Source organism: Paramormyrops kingsleyae, chromosome 16 (genome assembly GCF_048594095.1).
Source record: "Paramormyrops kingsleyae isolate MSU_618 chromosome 16, PKINGS_0.4, whole genome shotgun sequence".
Classification (NCBI taxonomy): Eukaryota; Metazoa; Chordata; class Actinopteri; order Osteoglossiformes; family Mormyridae; genus Paramormyrops; species Paramormyrops kingsleyae.
The window spans coordinates 32,308,322-32,334,501 of NC_132812.1; the positions used below are offsets into that span (position 1 = coordinate 32,308,322).

The window sequence follows — 26,180 nt, forward strand, 5'->3', positions numbered from 1 at the left end:
TCAAGCCATTGGAAATTTAAGGGGGGAGGGGAGGGATTATCATTTTTAATCTTACTCAAGCCACACGACTAAATCAGCTATGTTCCACACAATGTGTATATTTAGAGCCCTAAATACTCCCTGTAATTTACAAAGCCTCTGCCTACTCTCCCCATGCCATGGCCTGCCTGTGAAGGTCTACCTCATGCTCCAGCCCTCCATCTTATTAGCCTCCCAGTCTCACCAGGGTTAAGGGGATTAGCCTGCTCATCTCCCGCAGGCTTAGCCACTTAGCGCGCGATGTTTATCCTGATACCGACGATACGACATCCTGATCTTATTACATGGCAATAAACACCAGCCCTCAGGAAAGGAGACCAGGGGAAGAGGACAAGGTCAGAGATGTGTGATTGTCTGCCATACTTGGGGGTGCTGGGAGTCTGGGTGGTGCAGTGCATCAAAATGTGCACCTCTGAAGTGCACCAGTTATTGAAACATATCTCCTTCCTAATTAAAAAAGGCAATATGCTTGACATATAGGTATGTCATCCAAAAAAGCAATAATTTTCAAGGACCTGATTGAACTTTTGAAATTGTTTACATCGTTATTTTCCACATTTTCAAACAGGCTATTAAATTTAAACACATTTTGGAATAAACACCATGTTTCTGAATTTTAAAAAAATGATAGTCGGTCCTCAAACATATTCTGTAAGTAACTTATTGCAATTTATTTATAATGCAGGGTTGACAGGATCCAAATGCATGGGGTATGAGATTTGTTTCTAATTCCAAATTATAATCGAAAAACTATAGTCAAAACACAGGCAGTGCATCACGGGGTAGGAAAGAGAGCACCAAGAAGAACACTAGGTGAGACAAAGACCGGAAATCGATAGATCAAGGAAAACTCAAACAGAAGCACAGAATAGCCACGTAATGAATGCCCAGTATTATGTAAACACTCAATACCCCACAAAGAGGGCACTGGAAGTTGATATTCTCAACCTGGTGAGCTAAAAATTGATCTGAAAGTTCAACCTTTCTCAGACTATAATGGCGCGGTTCTGCACGGCCATCACTGAGTTCATCCCTATGTCATCACTGAATGTCCATTTTGGCTCCACCAGCAGACAGGATAAGAGCAGACATCAGGAAGTCAGAATCACTGCCTGTGACCCCCCCCCCCCTTCCTCTAGGATCTTTACAGCTCCAGGGGCAAGAAACTGGCAAACAAGATCTCACCCTTCTCACTGCATCTTCCAGAATGTCTCTTCTGGGTTGAGATTCCAGTCACTAAAAACCAAGACAAAAGCAGCTCCTTCCTGCATGCAGTGGCCCTCCTGAATAATTCATAGTTAACAACCGCCAGTGCAAATGCAGCTGCATATAGATTTCAGCTGGCGGTACACAGCACTGCACATTTGTCTTCTATAATCTATTTTTTTAATATTTACTTCTATGCTGCATTCAGTTGATCGTTTCCTGTGAGATTTTTCATATTTCGCTGTTTTCTTATCTCTACTCTGTTGTTTATCACTGCAAGCACCATGAACAAAATAAATTCCACATAAGTGTGAAGACACATGACCAGTGATAAACTGAAGGGAAACTAGATGCCAGTGTGATAGCAGCGTCCCCTCACTGGTGGCTCCTGAAGCTTTAGGCCACTGACCAACTAGGCATGGAGCTGGGAAGCCAAGGTGAGAAACGTTTCATAACGATCAAGGATGACATGGGCACGCGTATGTAACTGATCTTCAGGATCATAAGCCGTAAGTCCTAGCACTGCATTTCCAACCCATTGAAAGCATCCTGTCTGAAGAGTTAACCAGGATATGAAGGCCTTAATCAGCCAGCACCGTGGATGAGTCTGTCTACAATGTAAGTTGTTTAAGTTCCCCCTGTAAGCTTCCTGGACTTCGGTGAAGGCTGCATAATGTTCTGTCTTGGCAGTGAAAGTTGATGATGCTTTGCTACTCTGGAATGTGCTGCCAGGAAGGTCACAAGAACTTGTCCTAAAGCAGGATCTTAGCTCTAGTGGTAAAGGGGATTATATAACCAGTGATCCACGTAGAAATGCCAGTGCATTTGAGCACCTTCTCCTGGCAACACTATTGTCCATGACATGCTTTTGTAGGGCAATTGTTGAACAGCAGAGGCTACATGTGGTGCCAAAGGGAAGCGCATTTGACTGACCTGAGCATCCAGTAGCAGACAAGCATACTGTTTATGCCACTAGCAAAAGCTGTTGAGTTCTACCTGCAGAGTCCCAACAAAACCCAATGAAGAGCAGCACCCAAGATAGATCCAGCCAAGTTGTCATCCACCACGGGACTTAAATGAAAAGATAAAGATTATTTAACCATAGCGGACGACGTGGAATATACCACAACCGAGAATCTGGCCTACAGGCAGCTTGGTAATGCATCCAGCATTCATCAGTTGGAGGATCTCTTATTATACAACTCTGCCCACACAGGATCCCTTGACAAATGTCAGTAATTGTGACAACACAGCATCCATGTGAGCTCACAGCATGGTTATCCTCAGCGGCAGAGGGGCTGCATATTAAATAGTACTATCCGCAGGTTCACTCACTGGCAAAATGATGTCCTCTTGATCTGCCCTGGAATGACTGACCACTTTCTATGTGATGTGCAGGAGTATATCCAACTGCCACATCCTGTCAGCTTTGTCACACAGCTCAGCTAGAGATGATGTGAGGTGTGTGAATAACAGGTCATTTGAACCGATCTGCAGCAGTAGGTGGACGTTGTCAAAGGGATGAAGGGGAATTCCATGTTGGAGGCTATATTTCTTCTGAAGTGTTGCTACAGGATGTGTATGATTCACAAGCTCTAACTGCTCAATAGTGCAGGGGACAGAGGGAATGAAAGCTTCATACCTATAATGACCTGAATGGCGTTTTTGACATTGCTTCTGGGTGGCCAGCTAATCCCATCACGCAGGTTGGTCCTTTCAGACTTGTCATCTAGGATGGCAAATTTCAGCAGAAGACACTGGTCATGACTCAAAAGCACCTTAGAAATCTTGAGAAAAACATTACCTGGTCTGTCCAGATACTGGGTCACCCTAGATAAGGTAACTACTGTAGTAACTTTCTCGCTTTCCTTTAAGTGTTAAGGTGATAGAGAGCAATCGATGTTTATGTTTGCAGGTATGACAGGCAGCCTTCAATCTGTACTGTGCCTCCTGCTGTTTACCACCACATCTCCAGTATCTGTGGATTTAATCCAAGAGATCTTCTGCTCACATGTGAATTGTGTAAAATTGACAGACTGGTTGAGATAAATGATTGCTATTATAACAGTACGTGCAATAAATCTTTGCCTGGGGCTGCATTTGCGGTTTTAATACTTGGGGATTGATCAGTTCCCAGTATAACCATAGCCATTTGTGGTAATTAGGTAGGAAGGGCAAACCTCCAGACTGATGTGTACATTAGGCCCATCCACCACTTCTGCTGTCATTCATGAACAACTTGTGCAGTTGTCCATAGCATTTTATTAAGGACTGCATGGTGTCAGTGTATGAGTCCTGGGAGCTTGAACCTACAATCAACAGCTCCTCAAACTTCAGATGGTCCATTAATATCTGGTACTTGAGCCACTCACTTGGCAGTGCATTTTGCAGGGAAAGCTTTAACCTGTTTGGAATCATGAATTGTAAAGTAGAGAGTGGAGAGTTTACGGGCTCTGTAAGTTCTTGGTGGGGATGGTGGAGAAGGAATAATGGAGTACTGATGGTTGGGACCAGAGGATGGATAATACTGGTTACAAGTACGGGAGTATTTGAGGTGTTTACCTTACATTGAGCTGCAGTATTTAGGAACATACCATGCAGGAACATACCATGCAGGAACATACCGTGCAGGAACATACCGTGCAGGAACATACCATGCAGGAACATACCATTCTGTTGCCATTGTGCCTATGCTGACTGCAAATGTAAAGACCACCTCCTCAGCTCCTCTGATATTTAATGGATCACATCTACATCTGATGGGGAGGGGGCTGTGGATCACAGTGGAGGAACCCGGGAGTGTGGTGGAGCAGCTGGGGAACGTGGTGTAGGAATGGGGGCATCTCTGTTGAATTGAGATGGACAGCTTGCTTGGGGTGTGAATAATATTTGCTGTTGGGATGAGGACTGAGCTGGGAAGGGACTGTACTTTCTGTACTTCTATTACTGGCAATGCAGACAGAGGAAGTGATTTGGAATGTGTGGGAATCCTCGTGTCTCACCAGGTAATGTCATTTCATGATCAGCAGCTGTCCTTCGGCGATCTGCGAGCGGCCTGGTGTGTTGGCAGATGTATGGGGCGACGTAGGCAGATTGTAGGCTCTGGGTCAGCTTTGGAATTGGCATCTTGGATCCACAGTAATTAATGAATCTGGCTCGAAGAACCAAAGATTATAATGGAGGATTTGGTGGTAGGTGTGAACATCATAAGTCATCCAAAAAGAATTAAGATAGATTGCAGACTATCAGTTGATGTCACAAATTGAATTTGTGTTGTATCCACTGAGCACCTGTGTTCAGGTTTGGGTGTGGTTTTGGTCAGTGGATGCACACCCCAACAAAGTTTTTACTCGTTATTTCTGAAATACATTTGCCATCAGTTTAATCACACTACATTTCCATTAAAAAAATTAACTCAGAAACAAGTTTGTGTAATTAACATTTGTGGCGTGACCAACTGAAATAATACCCCTTTAAAACAAGAAGAGGAAATTTATAAAGTGCTTTTCACAGACACAGTCTCAGTCACAAGGCTCTGTACATAATAACATGCATGTTTTTCTACACACTTCACACTCAATCTCACACACCAAGAATATAAAGAGATATTTCTGGCAGTACGAATTAATGGGCATTACCTTTGGCTTTAGTAGTTGCACTGGAAAATTAAGCGGAACCCCATCAGAATCTGTCAACATTAACTGAATTTTTCCTAATTCAAACAGATAGTTCCTTGAAACATAATTGTGCATAACAACTCAGTGTCAAACTACTTCTTCCATATTGTGACTTTCTGTGAAAGGTCATCTTTTTTCATCCCAATAACACTAACTGGCAACTTCCCAAACAAGAGCACACTTGGTAGATTATTCACTACAATAGGCAATCTATCACCAGCGGATCCTATGGGGTTCTCAGGTTGGAACCAGTGGTCTTGTATTTCCATTGGCAATATTTAAAAAGATAATGTAAAAAGAGATCAGAAGAGCGACAAACGGATGGAACAAACCGACACAACAAATGCCAAACACTCTTCAGTGCCACTCTGCCTTTTCCCTTCGTTTTATTCTCCTAAACGCTCATTTTTTATTTCGGAGCACAGTGATGCTGGAGATGTTACAAAGGAGTAACAAAATATGCTTGCTTGTACTTTTGCCCAGCTATGTTTTTATTTATCCTGTTACATTTTCTATCAATGTGTTTTCTTTTGTAATCAATTTGTAATTGATTTTAGTATATTTCTTAGCTATTTTTGGTGATTGCAGTGGCATGTGGTACATAATTAGGAGTTACTCCAATACTTACAGCCTCATGATCAAACCTTGGGGTAAGAGACACAAGACTCTTATCTGTGTGAAAGGTTAACAATCTCATGTTAATACAGTACCTGCCTCCTTCTCTATATTCTTCCTCAAACTTAGGGGTCCTATTATGCTCATTTTCACAGTTTCTAATTTAATTTTTCGGGTCTACTAGAAAAGATCTACATGCTTCACTGTTCCAGAAACTTTTTCTGTGGTCTGTTAGAGCTTTAAGCCTCACCCTCAATGAGCCCAGTGTGCTCTGATTGGTCAGCTTGCCCTATGCGTTCCAGCCCTAAATTGCAGTCTGCAGACAGATCCTTGCAGGTAGGCAACCAATAAGGATTGTGTTACGAGGTGACCTCACCATGTCACAGAAGTAAGGGTTGGAATTCCAATAAAGTGTTTCAGGCAAATCAGAGAAGAATGCTGTTGAGATCTGTGATCTCTGTTGAGAGTTACTCCCTTTGGCGTGTACTTTGGGCCTTAAGACTGCAAACTGTTTACATGCACATAAAACTATATAACACACTAAAGGAAAGGGAAACACCGGAAAAGCATAACAGAGCCTTTTTAAGTCCTTTCAGCTCAATATCTTCTGCTAAGGATGAGATTTTCATGTGCAAGCTACAAAGTCCCATGCCTGCCATCCAGCTTGCTCAGTGAACTCCTACCATCTTCTCTACTGTAATTTCTTGCATATTGTTTGCTACCATTGCTAAGACTGTTACTCTATTTTTTCCCCTTTGATTTATGAGTTTTGCTGCACATCTGACATTTTCATTATGAAACATCTGACACAATCTAACATTTTCATTATGCCTTCAGATCTGAGTCCATTAATGTTACACAATCTCAACACCAACTCATTACAGGGACTGTAGGACTGATCTCTCTTTGTATTCTTTTAGAGTCCATTTCCTGTAACCGCTTATCCCATTCAAGATTGTGAGGGGTCCAGAACCTATGGGTACAAGGCAGGGAACAACCCATCACAGGGCACACTCACACACCCAGGATGGGGCACCAACCCATCACAGGGCACACTCACACACCCAGGATGGGGCACCAACCCATCACAGGGCACACTCACACACCCAGGATGGGGCACCAACCCATCACAGGGCACACTCACACACCATTCACACCTACAGGTAATGTGGTAACTACAGTTAACCTGTAGGGGGACTGTGGGGAAGAACCCCCACAATGACACAGGGAGAACCCCCACAAGGACACAGGGAGAACCCCCACAATGACACAGGGAGAACCCCCACAATGACACAGGGAGAACATGCAAACTCCACACACATGGAACCCTGATGGAGGCTTGAACCCTGGTTCCAGAGGGGTGAGCCAACAGTGCTAATCACTGTGCCACTGTTATACCCCCCCAGTCAGGGGCGTAGATTTAGGGTGGACGGAGGGGATGTGTCCCCACCAATATTCTCCGACCATTGAAATGTCCCCACCAATAATTTAATCAACTTAAAAAAAACAAAAAAAAAAAAAACAATCGTGCTGTGAACATTAACCTAGACACGCAGAAAGGGATAAATCACGTTCTCTCCTTGAGTCCTCCCGCCCCCAAAACACATATGAACATTTTGATTGGCTGTGCATTTCCCTGCTATCATGTGAGAGGCTGTGGCTGCGTTCAGATACAAGCAGCGCCAAATGCAGTGGATTTTTTCCCCCGTGCAAGAAGGTGTGTCGGGTGACACATGTGAGGATGGCGGCAGCAAAAAAAAAGAAGCTGGACATAAGGAGCTTTTTTTCAAAGAAAAGTGTAAGTCACTTCAAGTTCGCTAGTGAATCCATCAAAGTCCATCAAAGTAACGACAACAGTTAACGCTAATGCTAGTGGTTTTTTTTTTTACCGCTTTGACGCACATTCATTATAGCAGGGCAGGCTATAGTCTGTGAATACGGACTTAAAACTAACAGCAGATTAAACAGCTAAATGTAAAAGTATAAATATGATCCCTGTCAGTTCTCCTAATCTAATGACGACTATTTGTCAGAAATCAGTCTTGTGAAAGAAATTGATATGCTACATACTAATATTGCCATGGCTAGAATTTTATTGACAGTTCACCAATAGACAATCCACTTCGCACAAATAGTTTTTAAAATGCATTCACTGACTTGGCAAACATTAATGATTTGATTCGAGATTTGCACACTAAGACTCAGAAAAAGTGAAATAAAATGATTGCTGTTTAAATGGCATGTGTTTATCCTGTTTTGTCAGGTGACAGAACCTAAACAACTGTGCTGTGTATCAGACAGTGATGGAGAGAAGGGGTCACAGGTGATGTTGAACGATGACTTGATATTATTATACCTAGTTGTCCTGAGATTTAACATTGTTACCAATAATAGGCTGAGGCATTCTCTGTCAATGCTCATAAGGAATCCCTCAATGTTTTTTTATTAGGGGACAGAAGCAGATCAGCCATGTTGTAGTTCAGGTGAAGAGGCAAGGTCACAGGAGGTGAATCTGAATGTTGATTATATATAACATATAATATGTGTGTGTGTATTATACATGTTGATTATACTAATATTTAACATTATGAGGAGTGATAGGCTGAGGATGTAAGTGATTCATTAGTGTTTTTGGCAAAAGTTTTGAACTGACATGTCTCACTTTTTTGTCACGCTATTTCATCAGGTGGCAATCCTGTCAGGTACCAGTCGAAGCATCGCTAGTATTAATGTAAAGTGATTTTGCATTTTGCAGCATATTAAAAAAACATGCATTCCGTGGACGGAGTTGGGGTGGTGGGGTTGGTGGGTGGGGCAGGGGATGGGGGGGGGGGGGGTGGAGTCATAGGTCCCCACCAATGTCCAGAGCAAATCTACGCCCTTGCCCCCAGTACCCACTTGTCGTAATTCTTTGAGGCCAATCTTCACTAAACTACAGTGTCTACAAAATCACTACTAAACACAAAAAGCACCAGAATATTGTACTTATTTGCCACATCTTTGTCTGTTTTCGCCAGTAAGGCTCAACCTCGCTTCTTTTAACCAAATAAAATGTTTCAGTGTCATTTATAAAGGAACAGGAGCGAATGCATGGCACCATGCTGGAACATGTCAGAATAAGTGCATAAGTAAACAGAGGAAACTCAGGGAAAGAAGGAAACTGTCACATCATCAGAAATGTAAACGCCCCACATGTGGGTTGTGGGTACAGCTGTACTGCTCTGATTCTGGCTTTCGCATGTGGGGAGGCTTCAACCCTAATCTGCCCCCTGGCAGTAGAGGGATACGCAGGAGGATCTGGGATAGCGAGCCGCCAAATCCTCTTCCTGAGACAAGCGGAGGGCTTGGTGTGAAAAACAGGGGAAATGTAAACTCTTTAGACACACCGGGATTTTTTTTAGAGGAGGGATTTTTTTCATAGCTGAGCTGGTAGCAGAGATTCTGCCGCAAGAGGCATTTTCTCAAATTTTGATCTTTTTTTTCTAAGGGGAAATCAGGGGCAAATTGTCAGTGTCTCTCTTGTGTACATGTAGTGCAAGAGGGTGAAGCACAAGGCAGAGCAGGAAAATTCCTGAGAAAAAAAGACTTATTCAATTTTTACAGTCTGGCACTCACAAAGCCCAATTACAAGGGATAGTCATGCATTTATTTGGCATTAAATGTCCACATTTAATTATTTTTCATATTTTTAATGTACTTAGAAAAACAGTACAGTTAAATTTTATCAACCTAAGGGGCTGTTTCATGGAAATGCAATGTTACTGAAAATTGAATTAAACTGAAACATAAATAAAGCAATTTATCATTTTAAAATGAACACTGCAAAAGTATACCATTTTAATATGTGCAAAACTCACTGTGGGGTACTTGTGTTAGTCAAAGACCATTTTCCTAGATTGTGTGAAACAATGCAGCTTTAAAGATGCGGACTTAGGAAGCAATGCATGCAATCTTGGCGCCAAATAAGTTTTTTTTCCCTTGGTTAATTTTAATTCATTCATTTAATTGCCATTATACCACTGCCCTTTGGTTCTGTAACTCCATATAGTATTTGAACTACAATAACACAGCCCAACAACAAGGCATGATATGTCTCTTCTTCTAGATGAGAGTTCAGATGGGGGAAGTCTTTCAAATATTGCCAAATTCCAAACAGTATTAATTTTTCACCATCTTGGAGGACCGCACTGTGAGGGAGCGTCAGTTACGGCACTACGGCCATGTGGCGCGTTTCCCTGAAGGTGATCCGGCTCGCAGGATCCTCATTGCTGAGGACCCGAGTGGCTGGACCAGGCCAAGGGGACGCCCAGGTAACACCTGGCTGCGGCAGGTAGGTGACCCCCCCCCCCCCGCGTGTTGGCTGAGTTGTATCTGGCTCCAGGTGTCACTCTCAGGCTCCTTCCGGTTCAGGCATGTGCAAAAAAAATTCACCACTCTGAACCTCACCACTGTACAGACCCCATGTGTGCAAAACAGAATGAGATAAAAGAATGAAGTACTATTTCAACCCTAAAACAAATATCAAATTTCATGTATCCAGAATGAATAATGCAGTAGAAAATGCCACAGATATTTCCCAAACATTATACCATTGAGAATTTTATAACTAAATTAATATCCAGAAACCTTCAGATTTTAAAATCGATCAATAAATATCCAGGCAGAACTTTAAGAAGTAATCATGAATAACTGGCCACATAGCAAGTGATTCTGGGCCAGATCTGCCTGCGTCTCCTTAAATTCGGGCACCGGTGACATCTGGCCAGGTGAGTCTGCACCAGAATCTGTCCAGATTGTCTGTCCAGAGTTCTAAATGATTCTGTTGGTCTGTATACGCTCCGAAGATCCGGCGCGCATTCGCCTTACTGTGTATGTATGATCACTCACTTACCAGATGTGCAGCTGATGCGCTAAGAATCTGAAGGACGATCGCCCTGCATAGCAAGATGAGTCTGAACCAGGTCTGGGCCAAATGTTGTTCAGATATTGCCAAAGATCCGTAAACCGGATCTGGCCCAGTGTCTTTTTACACAACGGACCAATACTGGTCCGAATCCGCTTTCTGGATTCGAAACAGATAAGGGCCACAAATGGGCCGGATTTACATTGAATGTTACCAAATCTGGTCCGTATCGGCACCAGAGTCAAAGTTAAATTAAGAGTAGCTTCCAGTGGGGACTGTGAGTGGTTCTGTGGGCTGAGATCCAAAAGTTGCTGGTTCAAGCCTCAGCAGAGAACACTGCATGTTAGGTGGCCCTGCACTGTGACCCCCAAGCTGTAAACACAGCTACAATGCTTCTCATACTCCTTCCCCATAGCTTAGAAGTCAGACCACATGCAGCACCCCCAGAAGGGGGGGGGGGGGGGGGGGGGTTAAAGGCCTTGCTTAAGGGCCCACAGATATGCAGACATTCCACTGGGGCCGGGACTTGAACCAGGGACCTCCTGCTCACAAGCACAGAGACTTAACTCACAGAGCCACTTGCCAGCCACATCGGCAAAGGGAGGATTCAGGAGCAGAACTGATCGGCAGTCAGTCTCGGATAAAAGAGTCTGAGCCACATTTAACAAAGAAACATACTTCATTTACACAGGAACATGTACATTGGAATGCTTCTCTTCACTACCATCATCTCACCCTTCATAGAATGGGGGTCACAGTGCAGGGCCACCTAACCTGCAGCGTTCTCTGCTGAGGCCGGGGCCTGAACCAGCCCACAGAGCCACTCACAGCCCCACTGGAAGCTGCTCTGAATTTAACTTTGACTCTGGTGCCGATACGGACCAGATTTGGTAACATTCAATGTAACTCTGGTCCACATGTGGCCCTTATCTGTTTCAAATCTAGAAAGCAGATTCAGACCAGTATTGGTCCGTTGTGCAAAGAGACACTGGGCCAGATCTGGTTTAAGGATCTGCGGCAATTTCTGAACAACATTTTCCCAGATCCGGTTCAGACCCCCCCTGCTATGTGGGTGCTGATGTCAATGAAAATGCTATTTGCGTTTTGTTTTGTTAATTTTTACACATAAACAGTAAAACTTTAAACAATAAAAACAAAATTAAAATGAATATATTAAACATTTAGCTTTGGAATAGACTGACAATTATGAAACACAGATTGTGCAAAAATACATGCGTATGGCATTTTTTTCAAACACATTAAACAAATAAACTACACTTTGGAAACTCCTGAAACTGATAAAGTACATATTTCTTTGTTCCCTGTGTATGCATCAACCCAACCGGACGGGCCCGGAGAGCAGACGGCGCAAAAATGGATAGTCTGCAGCCATATAATATTGTGTTGGCCTGAGGGGGTCTCCAACCAGGATCCCGAGGTGTTTCATCATGTGGTGGGTGTGGCAACGCGCCATAGCAGTGCATGCCCCCCCAACCTGACCTGACCTAGAAGGACTGAACACAGGCAAACCTCACTACACTCACGTATTGATAGATAAACATATAACAAATACAACTTCTTAGCAAGTAGTGCTGGAGTCCATATAGTGCATAATTCAGCTTAGTGGACCTTCTCTGTACAGATCACGAAGACTGCATCCTTCTGAGGCTGAATAGACACCCTTGAATCACATTTTAATAGTCTGCACAGTGCTGACATTGCGTCGTGAATGGTACACTTTTTAATTTAAGTCAGATTATGGTGTACTGTGCTATGCATTAAAAAAAATCAATAAACCTAACCTTGGGCACCTTACAAAACACCCCACATTTTAAAGATACTTGAAATTCACTTCAAATCCTGTGGAATTCTCAGGGCTACAGCTCAGGCTGATAATTACAGACCTAGGCCGGTTCAAAGACCTCATTCTGCTACCTGGCGTGCAGCTTTGTGCAAACCGCAGACAGCCTTGTGTGACGTTCAAGGCAACTTGCGCTGCTGTTTGTATTAATTTCACTTCAAGGTGATGCTCAGAAAGAATCTTATCAAATGCTCTCTGTAGGCCTCAGGAGAAACTTTCACCAGTGAGAGACTTTCTTTTTTAAAAAAAAAGCTCTGTGTCGTTTTTATATGACGTTTTTGACTGCAATATAAGTATCTGTCATATTAATTTCATATTTTTTATTTGTAAATCGACATCTGTGATTTCTAGGATGTTTTATACTTTACATCATGAACAAAATGCTAAATTCTTAGCCTTAAATCTTGACACTTATTCTGTTAGCATAAGCATTTTTACACAAGTCTTGATTTTCTACAAATGAGTAATAATGAATATAAAGATATATTAAAATTAATTAAAAGTAATTGCATTTAATTAAACAATATTAATTATCAAATTAGCTGACAAATATATTTGTTCATTATTTACTTGTTTACTGTTGAACTACTTTTTAGTTAATTCTGCTGTCTTGACATTCAAGACAATCCACCAAAAGACTGGGTGATACACATGACGTGTAGTTTCAAACAAACTGCATTTTAGCTATTTGAGCAATGCTTACAATCTTCAGTCCCAGATGAAGAAGTTAATATAGGATTCTGTTGTTTGAGAAAATTAATTACTTTACAGATTTTTAAGTCACAATTTAATGGAATTATTGAGTCAGTGGAATATGAAGTCAGGAGAAATAACTGAATTAATTAAAATATCTTTATCTATAAAAATTACTGAGAAATGTTACATTCATTCAAATATCTTCCACTATGCCAAGACGTAAATTAAAAACAAGCCAACGTACATAACCTTGGGTCTTGAATCTCAGATACAATGTTCAAACACCAGGTTAAATTGAAAGCTTGGTATAAGTCTCTTCTGTCATTTAATCCTTTAAATTGTATCATCATTTTTACATGCGCCATGTGTAAAGATTGTAGATATGCTGCCCTACATGTGATAAATGCTGCATTTCACCCCAGTATATATTAGAAAACAAATGACTGTAAATGATACAGACAAATTTGGCTGTTCAAGGTGAGGAAATTAGCTCACATTTAAAGGACACAGCTCTGCCAGATTTGATATCCATGTATGTTCTGAAGCAGTGATCACATACCCTGGCTTTGCTAATCCTGTTATTACAACATGTCACAGATAAACTCTTTTGGGAGGATGGAGAGGTTTAGAGAGGGGTATTGCTTTTCTATGAGCCAGAAAACATTTTAGTTAGTGACGGATTAAAAATGAATACCAGGTGAGGCAACAATATCCAAACAAATGACTGCAGGAATCCAAGGTGATGCTTTGTGTGAAAATAGTTCAGGTGCAGAAATAGTTTTGACTCACCTTCTTAGCTTAAGCTTTTACTGTGACAGCACCTGGGGCCTGTATCACAAAGCCAGATTTCTTGCTTAGCCAGATAACTTGTCAGATTTAAGAAATCCTAACTTATGATACAAGCCTCTGCACTCCATAGGGTTTGTTTCCGCTATCTATTTTACCCCTGAAAAACAGCAACTTAAGGTCACACAGAAAACTAACAGACTGAATTCAATTGTTTCTTCCTCATAAAAGATATTATTATTATTATCATTATTATTTAAACTAAGCTATCAGTTAGCTAAGGAACCTCACTGACCGTCTAGTTTTAGTCAGAAATGTAAAAAATGATTTAGATTTCTCAAAATTTTTTTGAGTATCTGCACTAAAAACGGAGCAAAATCCAAAACCAGGGAGACTGTGGTGGTTCCGGTGGTGGTGGGGGCGGGGGGGCAGGGGTATTAAAATGTTGTTAGTCAAGTCAGGTGTGGTCAGGTGGAATGATCCTTGCATAGCTGGTTAACAAAGGATGGACTGACATACAACTTAGGCCGAGGTCCTCCAGCGTGATCTTAGTGGCCTTTGACATTCAACACAGAGGCCAGTCAGCTAAAAGAAAGACTCAGTTTACTTCTTTTACTGGAAATTTGGTCGTGTTTATGCCTGAAGGAATGTTCTACTTTCCTATGCGTTAAGGTTTCAAAGAAACTGAGTCGGCCACGTGAATGAACCGATACCCCGTTTTCATCTTCATAAAAAAGGATTTCACCAGTTTGAACAACCAAACAGGGTTGGCTGGCTTATGCTAAATCTCAGCTATAATTGTTTTATCAAATAAATTACGCGGTTAGGAAGTCGCCTGGTATTTCAGCTGTCAGTCAAGCGCTAATTAAAAATGCACTAAATTCACTAAAACCTGCAGGACCTGGGGGAGTTTATGCACCAGGGATGGGAACGCTTACGTTATAAAAATGCTGCTTCATTGTTGGATTTGCTACAGTGGCACCAGTTGGGCCTGAAAGCCAAACATCTCAAAGCTCTCACACTTAGGCAGAGAATTCATAGCCTCTCCTTTCTTCATCAGCTTAAATGTATCTGCAAAAGAAGGTGTCTCTGCTGACAGTTGAGTCTGCAGATGTAGGCCAACTGCACGAATCTCTGATGTGATTGAATAGCCCTGATACCATATAAAAAATATATTCCTGTCAATTTACTCCCAGACATTGCCATGGCTAGTTTAGAAGGGTCTGAGAAAATACAAAAGAAAGTGTAGCTGACCACCACTCAGGTAAAATTGAATTGGAAATCTTCCATTTCATATTAGCATAACAAAGAACCATGTGGCTTCAGACAAAAGATCCCTTTTTAATGTAGAAAATCAATCTTTCTAAGGAGCCATGCATTGTTCAAGCATCCATACAGATGTTCCTTCATTGGTCTTTAATCAAAAGTGTCAAAAAAAAAACAGTTGGACAGCACTTCTGCATCATGGCTGTGGCGTGTTTGTGGAAATACGTGTTATTTTTGTGTGACACTGAGAGATGTGGAAAAGCATCACACATCCCAGTAAACAAACCCAATAACTGGAAATCTTTGGCGATCAATGTGACCTTGATGAGTGGGATCTTCCCTTTAATCACTTGCCTCTTACATGTTATTTCTCAAATGCTTCTGCAGATCCGAAAAAGAGAAAGGCTGTGAAACCTTGGGGGGGGCAAACACATCTTATGTACAACAGAGACACAAACTAATATATCAAGCGGCCAAGAAAGGCTCCCACAATAGAGCTTTCATCTTTTCAAGAAACTGTCTACATACAGTCGACCCTCTGTATCCACAGGCTCTGCGTCCGTGGATTCAACCAACCGCAAGATAATTCAAAAACCACATAATTCAGAAAGTTCAATAAAGCAAGATGTGAATTTGCTGTGTGGCGAGCACGCAAATTAAGTGATGTGCAGTTTTGGGTGCTGTTGAGTGTCGACACAGCATATATACAGTATATATATATATATGTGTGTGTGTGGGTCACATATATGTTACATTGTGGGGACCAAATGTCTCCACAATGTGATAAAAACCTGTTCTTTTGACATTGAGGGGGCCATATTTTTCAGTCCCCACAAGCAGTGGTGGTTCAAGTAGTAATAATAATAGTATAATAATAATATATTTATTTCAGACCAAAGTACCATATGTATTTAGGGGGACCCCAGGAGGGGGCACACATGTTGTCACAGAGACATAACACCCCCCCCCCCCCCCCCCCCGCCCCTCCCCTAGAACCACCCCTACCCACATGGGGAAATTCAATTTTATAAAAATCTGTGAATATAATCAAAAAACTAAATATGGCAAAAGTCTTGTATTTTCTTTGGTAACTTATGGGTGAAGTTAGGGCTGGATAGGGGTTAAGGTCGTCATGCTGGGATTAGGGTTTTTCCCATAAGAATTAATGGTCGGTCCCCACAAAGACATGAAAACAAATGTGTGTGTGTGTGTGTGTGTGTGTGTTTGTGTGTTTGTGTGTATGTGTGTGAGAGAGAGAGAGTGAGAGAGAGTGAGAGAGAGAGAGGGAGATGAATAATACATAATGTATTTATAATTACATTTTCTATATCTACTTTGATGGATGCATCTGTACTGAACATGTACAGACATACTGTTATTATTCCCTAAACAATACAGCATAACAACTATTTGCACGGCATTTACATTGTATTGGGTATGACAAGTAATCTAGAGAGGATTTAACTTAAAGTATAAGGAGGATGTGTGTGGCTTATATGCCAATGTTATGCTATTTTATATAATGGACTTGAGCATCTGTGGATTTTAGCATCCACAGGGGGGTCCTGAAACCGCCCCCCCCCCGCTGATACTGTTGTGTCCTTTCATCAAAATGACGCCAAGGGCAATAATTCTGATTCTGATCAAATTTAACACCATAAAGCAAGTCTCATTGCACAGTGAAGTGTTTGTTGCCACAATGCGAAGACCTTTGATTCCACTTTGTCAGCCAAACAGCAACATCAAGAATAGCGGCAACAATAAGGCTGAACTAACCCATGTTACCTGTCCACACCACAGCATCAACAGAAAAATCAGATAGTCAGACCCTGGGAAGTATTCACAAGCTATTTTCTGTAGCATCAATAACATTAGCGACCCGGACAAAGCAGATAGCACAAATGGCAGCTTGAAGCAGTGATTCTTATTGGCTAATCACATCCCGCTGTGTGTTTTGTGTCTAGTGGAGTAACAGTACTTTCCATGTCACTGCAGTCGCACCAGATAGCTACAGCCAGGATCTTTTGCCTTCAGAGCAGCTTGTAGCTTCTAAAGCATCCAGGCCAGTCCAGAAATGATGAGACAAATAAACTGCAAGCTGGAGAAAGCAATCAAAACCACATGGGTTTTGTTACTGTGTTTTTTAGGATTCAGCTCAGCCCCATGTAATGTGCTGGAGGCCTGTCGTTCGCAGTGACGGCCTGCCCTGTCGTTCGCAGTGACGGCCTGCCCAGTCGTTCGCAGTGACGGCCTGCCCTGTCGTTCGCAGTGACGGCCTGCCCTGTCGTTCGCAGTGACGGCCTGCCCAGTCATTCGCAGTGACGGCCTGCCCATCCCCCATCCTCTAATGGGATAGGAATTCCAGCCAGGAACCTAGAGGTACATTTGCCACGATAATTGAGCCACTGTTAAATACATATTTTTTCTCCTAAATTCTGTATCTCTGGTGTCTGTGCACTGAGGGTCTGTGATGGAGTGCCCTCTGTAGACTGTCGAAAAACTCACTCTGAAGGTAAGGAGGAGACCTACTGAAACGAATAGATTAAACAAACAAAAAGGGATGAAAGGAACTGGTGTAGAAGAAGGAAAGGGGACAAAACAGAAATAAGTCTGAGCTTTTTTTCTAGAACGTAATAGTGTTCTCATCGGTGAGAAACTGCAGTTCCCAAATCCCTTAAAAACAACATGTCCCCTAGAGATTCCAGGGAAGAACTCACACAAAAAGGTGTTTGTTATGATAAGGTGAGTCACCCTTTATCGCTGCTGTCGCAGACATATATTACCATAATGATGATTTAAGCTTTCTAATCCGCGGTATTTAATGAACGTCTTAATTTTCCACGAGAGCCCGGGAAAGCAGACTGTGCATGTCGATCCTCCAGGTCCGACACGCAGCCCCCCTGCCCCCGGTACGGTCCCACATGCCTGTGCCGTGTCATGCGGATATCTGGGTAACTGACACAGACAGAGTGACTTCACAGTGTAGCTCAGCTTGAGAAGGAGTTTAAGAGCGAAATAAGCATCTACCTTGTGAAATAAGCACCCGCCTTGTTCACGGGTTTCTGACAAGGGTGCCAAGAAAATGTCGCCGTTTGGTCACTTGGTTAAGGCCTGATGTAAATAAGTAAGTAGGAGAATATGACTTTACCGTTAATGTTATCAGAGCCCCCCACTTCCCCCGTCTAAATTCTCAGCAGTCCCCCACATGACCCCGAGGAGTTCCCATGCCAGGGGGCTGATTAAAGAAACAGTGAGACGAGGCACCGAGATGGTAGAGATAGCAGCAGTCAGCTTAGCGACTCTGAGTTTGAGAGACTTAGTGTAGAGAGGCAGACAGGTTCGTATTTAGATGTCGAAACACATCCCGCGCCACGACGAAAAATTTATGTTGAAAAACAGACATTACTATAAAAAAACATGTAAATATCATAAGTAAATTGTAAATGACATGTACTATCAAGCAATTTGCTTGTTACGTCTCAGGTATTGCTAAACACAGGAACCTCTCACGAGAGGCTAATGAATGACAATTTTGACAGAGCCCCCATTACCTTAATGTGTTTTTCACAACCATGCCAGTGGACAAGCAGGAGAGAGGCGATTCAGGAAATTGTCACAATGTTGTCATTTGAATTCGGGCTGAAAGCACAAAATAGCCTCATGTCATCTGACATCGTTCCAAAAGACAATTTTTTTGCAATAGGCATTTTGAAGGGCAAAATGCAGGAGCCAATAGGAACAGAAAGGTGAGGTTCCCTTCATTCCACCCCCCCCTGGTCCTTCAGACAGCAGGTTAAGGATTTTGTCAGTTTGCCCACTAATGTTTACAGAAACATCTTTAGTGCTGTTGGTATATCCCTGTAAGTGCTATTCCCATAAGCTCAAATTTACAGAACTATCTTGCTCTTTTTGAAATCCACTTAGAAGAATAGATGTGTGAGTGCCTTTATTTAATGGGCTTTTTCTGTTCAGTCAGAGTGTAGTTCTGTTTCCAGATAATTCACTAACCTAATTGGTTTTCTAGCTTAATATTTTTCCTTGGTTCACCAGGATGCACAATTGTATTGCAAAATTTACCCACAATGCAAACGTAACTGCATATTTAAATAGCTCATCTTCACTATTACTTAAACAAGTATTTTGTTAATCTTTGTATGTTTGCTTACCAGCCAGAATCATGTTAAGTAGGAGCATTGTGCTTATGATTTTGTGATATTCCTCGCTCCGGATTAAGGACACAGTCCCTCAGCCTACTGGAGAAAGCCTGTCAGAAAATCCCTACGCAGAAACACCAGTCAAAAGGCCCCTATGCTCTGTCTGAGACACATTGGAACCATCTACCTCAAACACACTCTATGATTTCACGTTCTGCCACTTGCACAATCACTAAAGCTCTTCCTTCACCTAAAAGCGTTAAGCAATGTTTAATCACACGTGAGATACGTCGTCATCATCTTCTTGCTTTCCCAGAAAAACACAGAAGCCCTGGTGATTTGGTAACCGCATCAGCGAGATTTGTGACTGGAACATTCCGGGGATTTGCAAGGGTTTTGTTTTTAATGCTGGAGAGTACTCCAGAATCCCTTGGCAAGGGACGATGCACCACAAAAATAAACCTGCTTTGGAAGATGGTCTTGTCTGCCTTGTTCAGGCATTAATTGGTATTTATCTTGCCGTGTTCAGAGGCTGTTACAGAATCCACTGGTCCCGGCGCGGTATAACCCATACATGCTCTTCCATGGAGAGAGAAGTAAAACGGTGTTGACAAGAGTTAGGGGCAATAGTGCTGGATTTAGAAACTTCTAAATGTGAACCTATGCACTTCTGATGTTCCTTTAAGGGATTTAAATGAAAGCCTCTGATTTAATATGATTCACTGCAGATTAAGTTGTGTCCTTCTGTCAAATTTTAATCCTAAAAAAGGATGTGAAAACATTTCAGCTTATATGGTTGGGAGTAAAGGCAACAGAATGCAAACTACTAATGAGAAATCAAAGATTATATCTCTAGAGACAGGATTATCTTGGCCTGTTCCTCTGTAAAAAGCATGGGCCTTTTAAATTCTGCATTATGAAAAACAAGTAAGTGTACATGTAAACAAAGAAATAATGGGAAGGAATCATTTTCTAAGAATGGTATGAGATTCTGCAGCTTTTCTCAGTCGCTTTGGTACATTTCTTGAATCATCTTTAACATTTGCAAAACATTACGTTCATTTCTCGAAACAATTCCTACAAACGGCTCCACCTGCAAAAGCCAGTAACTTTCTCATAATCCTTTGTTTATCCCTAAAAAGTAAATATTTATGCCAATGAACTTGTCAGTGCCACCAGAATGACAAGTCCTTGTGTCATCATTCACGAACAAGATGGTCAAAATGCTTAGCCATGTTTTCAACAGAACAGTGTGCTTGGTAAGTGTTTTCTGATGTAATCTATGGCTTTGATGACAATGACTGAAAATGCACAAAGTTGTACTTTTTCTGTATGAAATATATAAATCTCAACAGTGCAAAGTTACACATGCTGTACATGTATTGTAATGCACAAACACACATATGTATATATATGTACACACTGTAAATACACGTGCGTGTGCTACAGTATATGTCCAGTATATAACTGTATAAAGTAAACTTACTGCATACTATAAAATGCAAGTGGAATACTGTAATGTGAAGCATTGCAGTAAGTTTACGGTATTACAGTACAGTGCGCATTGCTGGATTACATACCTGTTGTCTCCCTGAAACGTTTGAATGATTGAGGACACAGTTGTTCTCCCAACATTCGGCTGCCCCCTTTGACCAGCCTCAGCCAGGATCGAGGACAAGATTCACAGTTGTGCCCCTTATTTAGTCAGGAAGGTGCCTCTGTTCTCGGCCTCTTCTGCCTCTTCCTGTTTTGCCTCCCTACCCTTCCACCATGCAGCCTTATTCCTCGTCTTCTCACCGGCTTTTGACTCTGTTCATTTGCTTGTTGTTCTTCCATCCCCAAATTGTAACACTTGTGCTCTGTCGATATAGTATAATATATTTTGATCAACATGCCATAAACAATTTAATACATAAGAATCAGCAGATAATTATATGTAATCATTTGCATGACTGCCAAAGCATTTGTAATAATGAGATTTAGCATTTATGATGTGCATAAGTGACTCGATGAGGTGGAGGTCGTACAAGAAGTTATGAGAATTTTTATTCTGATCTGAAAAATGTACCAAAGTGACTGAGAAAAATTGTAATATAGTCAATAGCAATGCAGTCATAAGTTCAGTTGAATAATAATAATAGTAACAATAGTAATAATAATAATTATAGTAACCAATATATTATTAGTATTTTTACTAATGGCAGCATTTAAAAATATTGATAGTTACAAGACTATGCTTATGATCAAAATCCATTTATGTTAAATCCTACTCTGTTTCTTAGTTTTACAGTCCAAGCAGTACTCCATTACCATATAAGGTCATTTGCCACATTACCATCTGTCAGGAAATATCATTGGTTGGCAAATGAAGAGAAAATTTCCAAAACTCCATGGGATAGGTGGAAGACATAAGTTCGTAAGTAAGCACCATTTCCGTGGACATGGACAGTTTTGGGATATAGCCCACCCTGTCCAGACCTCTGCCACTTTATCAATGTGGTCTGGCTCCCCAAGCAGCCTGCTCTGCTGGATATATTTCAGAGCATGTATTAGTAAGTCTTTCTCTGTACATAAAACACACAGGTGCTTTACAGCAGCTGCTAATATCGTAGTACAGCTACAGAGGGAAACTACAGGCAGAGCAATTATGGGAAAATGAGGTAGTATTACTTTTAATTAGCAGACTGTTTCATCTAAAGCAACAGACATTTGAGAAAGCAGAGTCAGACGGTCTTAACTGGGGGTTAAGGGCCTTGCTTAAAGGCCCAACGGTGAAATCACTGCCAATCACAGGATTTGAACTGCTGACCTACCGTCCAATCCTAGGCTGAGAGCCCTAACCCACAGGGCCACATTCTCTAGCTGAAGCCGTCCATTGATAAGTCTGAGGGTGACAGATATGATCAAAGAGGATGTTTTGTTGCCATCCATCCTTAAGCCTCCCACACTTCACTAACCTTCATGAATCGATTGATCTAATGGAGGGAGTACAGTCAGCAGCAAAATGATTAGCCAGGAATAAAAGGAAAAAGGGATCCCCCTCGAAGCAGACCAGAAGAAGGGGGAAGATGCTTAGAGCAGAACGGGGGGCAGAGCACTACAGTTTGTGTGCCCCCCCCCCCACTGCATACCCCAGGGTATATTTGGCCCTCCCTCTGCCAACAGCTTCGTGTGATGAAACAGGTGCTTCTAAATTAATTAGATGAAACACGAAACACCTTAAATAAAATAAGCCCCCCCCCCCCCCGAAAAAACACAGCGTGTCACTCCACTCCCACCCATCTGGCAGAGTGCCACTTCAGACCAAGGGGCTGATGGGAGCTCAATGGGCATTGAGGTGGGAGGGAATCAACAGTGCACTGTTTCCAGATGGCCAAAGACTCTGCTGTCACCAGCAGCTATTACTAGGAGAGGAAGACTTTAGTTGAGTGAAGGCCCAGGAGGGTGGGTGGGCAATGGGAGGATTTGACCCCTGCTCCTCCGCTCCAGTTATGGACATTCTAATTGAAAAAGCCGCCTTCCCTGACGGAGAAGCAGGACTGCCATTCGCAGGCCCTGTACAGCCCACGCCGCTGATTGCTGGGTAATTGAATCCCGTAATGCAGGTTAAATGTGAGTCCTAGCATTCAATAACAATTTGCCCGGCCCAAAGCCATTTAACATGGCACACACTCCCTCATATGGCAGCTTCGGCCCCAGAAGCAGCATTGATCCAAATCCAAATCATTTCTACCAGAAATGATCCACCAAACCTGTTCTGTTGAAGGATTCCTACAAAGACTCATCCACCACATTCATTCAACGGAACGCTTTTCAACCAGGAATCTAACCAAGGACACCTATTTCATTCTTGACCAGAGAATAAAACAGAATTGCTTTGTCTGTTTAATGTACCCACTTGATGTTGTTCAAATAAGCGAATGCGGCCAGACTCAAATAGGTACAAATCAAGAAGCTGGGATTTTTGGAGCTGCCTGACTACTGATGTTCCACACTTTTCCTTTCTCCTCATCTACTGTAACATAAGCACCCGAGCTCCACCAAGATGGACAGGGGTTGCCATTGCTAAGTCGCTACTCGACTTTTGTTTTGGTCATGCACTCTGTCTCAAGTATCCAGAGAAATCTGATGGAGATCAACTGCAGCATAATCATTGCGCATTTGGGAAGGACTTCAGAGTCAACAGCCACAGAGAATTTTGTCTGTGAGATAGCATCAACTTCAGAAAAAGACAGAACAGTCGGAACAGTGTAGAGGACAGCATTCTCTGAAAACAAAACCGACACGAATTTCAAAATCACTTGATCAATACACTGCAGCTCACGATTGGTTAACGGACAGACAAAAGTGGGTTCATCAAAACCAGGGTGAATGACATGTTAGCACATTGCATTACCATGACCAGCATTGCTTGCATGCCTATTGCATGCTGCAATGAAATCAAACAATAACTAATGACAGCTATGGAGAAGTGAAACAGATCCAAAGTGTCATAAATGAGCATGTCCTGTTTCACAGACAAACATACAGTCTGCAGCCAACTGCCTGGATCCAGCTTCACTTTAGAGGTCCCATAACGATATAACACTTTACATAAACCGCACATAATACATTCATAATGCATTTGTACAACATTCAGTGCACCTTCATAATGCATTCATAAAACATTCATCAGGCCAAGGGAGATGAACTTCACTTTCATGTTCATCAAACCACTCTCTCACCAGACTTGCTGTGTGTTGGTGCATTATAATCCAGATACACAAAACACAACTAGAACTCGTGGCCATAAGTGGAAATTAGCAGGAGAACATTTTAAAACAAATTTGAGGAAGCACTTCTTTACACAGCGTGTACAGTATGGAATAGTCTTCCTGCTAGGCTAGTGTAATGGAAGCTAAAACCCTGGGTTCCTTTAAATCTGAGCTAGATAAGATTTGAACAACTCTGAGCTTGATGGGCCGAATGGCCTCCTCTCGTTTGTAAATTTCTTATGTTCTTATGTAGCACTGAGTGAACATGGTCCTCCAGAATGGGTCGCTCGTTAACCTCGTGTGGATTCCCTGTGTTTACAAACTGTTTCTTGTTGTGTCTGTCCATGTTCCCCGTAGTTTGTCGCTTGTTGTCTGAGTTGTTCTCCTTGTGCCTGTTTTGTGTGTCCATGCTGATGCCTGTGGTGCATTGATGTTCTTGCTTTTGTTTCCCCAGGTGCTGCCCCATTATGCCCTGCTTCCCCTGTGTTGCCCCTCGCTCCCCTTCGAGTGCACGCCTTTGGTGGGGTTCTGTCATGCCCCGATCGTCCGCTGCTTCTGTATGCCATGCCCCCTCATTAACCTCGTGTGGATTCCCCATGTTTACCAGTTGTTTCTTGTTGCTGTCATTAGTCCTTTGTATTTAAGTCTGCGTTTGGAATGTTTTCCGCAGTCTGGTCATTAACGTCCATCTTGTTATGTTCCTTGGCGTTTTCTCAATAAACCCTCGTTCCCCAGTTCTCCGTCTCCCTGCTCCTGCTTCCCCGGTCTTAAGCATGACAATTACCTTGTATTTATGCAATAAATATAAAAATGTCAATTAGATGGTAATCTGCCTAAGACATAAAGAAGAAGAAAAAAAATTGGATATAACGATCATCCACATATAGTAATCAATTTCACCGAGACCTATCAGTATAAGCGGTTTCCACTGTATACCATAACATCTTAACATAACTTAACAGCTTTAAAATACATTAATAACAAACATTATATCAATCTATCTTTCCATCCATCTTCCGTCCATGTTTGTCTATTGCAGGGGTCTGAAACCAATCCAATGATATGGGTGCAAGGCAGAGAATAACCCAGGTTGGGGCACCAACCTATGTCAGGGCACAATCACACACCATTCACTCACACATGCACACCTATGGACGATTTGGTACCTCACAAATATTATTTAAAAAAATAACAAACGCTATATAATCATATATTGTCTGTTATTAATGTACATTAAACCAGTTACGGCATGCTCTATGAATGCATTATGAAGGTGCACTGAATCTATCATGAATGCATAATGAATGCATTATAAAGGTGTAGTTAATGTGAATCGTTACCCATAATGTGACAGGAATGTCTTAACTAAAAGGGGAAACGTAGCATAAACATTGCAATATGTCACTTTCACCATGATTGATTCTGCAGGTGCTGCAGTGTAGCACTGTCGTCCTCCAGAAGAACAATCATCAAGTCCACAGTGGTTCCATAATTTCCCTCTAAAAGATCTAAATCGTCAAGTAGATGAAAGACCTTAGCAGGGTGTGCCAGTTTCTGCTATAAATGTGACTATAATCATCCCTTTGTTTGACATGCACAGCATAATGTTGTGGTTTCTGACAATCATTTTTGCCTCTACTGTTTAGGTAGAGGTTCCTTAAATATAAGTATGGAAGCTTTACTATTCAGAGGTCATTCCATGTAATTCTCATGTTCTATCATCAAGTAGCTATTCAAAAGGCAGAGCGGCAAGGACACTTTCCTCAGTCGGTACTCAACCGACACTTAAAGGAAAAACCATTATTTTTGTATTATAAAAAATACAACAGGAGTACATATATGGAAATATTGAGGCATCAATTAAAAACATATCCCCTTGTGTTGTTCAGCTCTGTACAATAACACTAGAAAACACAACTTGAACAAGAATCAGATAAGACTTCAAACAGCACATGACAATGAGAATACGTGTAAGTATTTTTGTTCCTCTTAGTACTACATGGAGTGCTGAAAATGATAAATAATATAATTCGACCAGCTGTGCCATTTTATTTCTTCTTTTTCTATTCACTGCTTCAAAACCACAAAGAGAAAAACCAGTGAGGCCAAAATCTTTACATAATTGCGACATAATAATGTCAACAGTAAAAGAAATTACCAAAGCATGAAAAGGTAAACAGGCCGTGTAAGGCAGTGCTTCTCAGCCCAGCCCTCAGGGAGCCC

At 41.9% G+C, this 26,180-nt stretch overlaps 1 protein-coding gene and 1 long non-coding RNA gene across 3 annotated transcripts in view; one reads left to right on the forward strand and one right to left on the reverse strand.

The window, feature by feature from the left end:
• Positions 1 to 26,180, reverse strand: part of LOC140578605 (uncharacterized) — an 89,018-nt gene that overhangs the window by 39,770 nt on the left and 23,068 nt on the right. The gene's annotated exons all lie outside the window — the stretch shown is intronic.
• The window catches only part of LOC111843672 (alpha-1,3-mannosyl-glycoprotein 4-beta-N-acetylglucosaminyltransferase A-like), a 123,058-nt gene continuing 103,857 nt past the window's right edge, over positions 6,980 to 26,180 (forward strand). Inside the window, exons 1-3 of one of the 2 annotated variants that reach the window (XM_072700201.1) lie at positions 6,980 to 7,335; positions 7,801 to 7,860; positions 7,987 to 8,043. The gene's annotated coding sequence lies outside the window, so the exon portion shown is untranslated. The remainder of the gene's footprint in view (positions 7,336 to 7,800; positions 7,861 to 7,986; positions 8,044 to 26,180) is intronic. The other variant, XM_072700202.1, reaches the window with a different exon arrangement.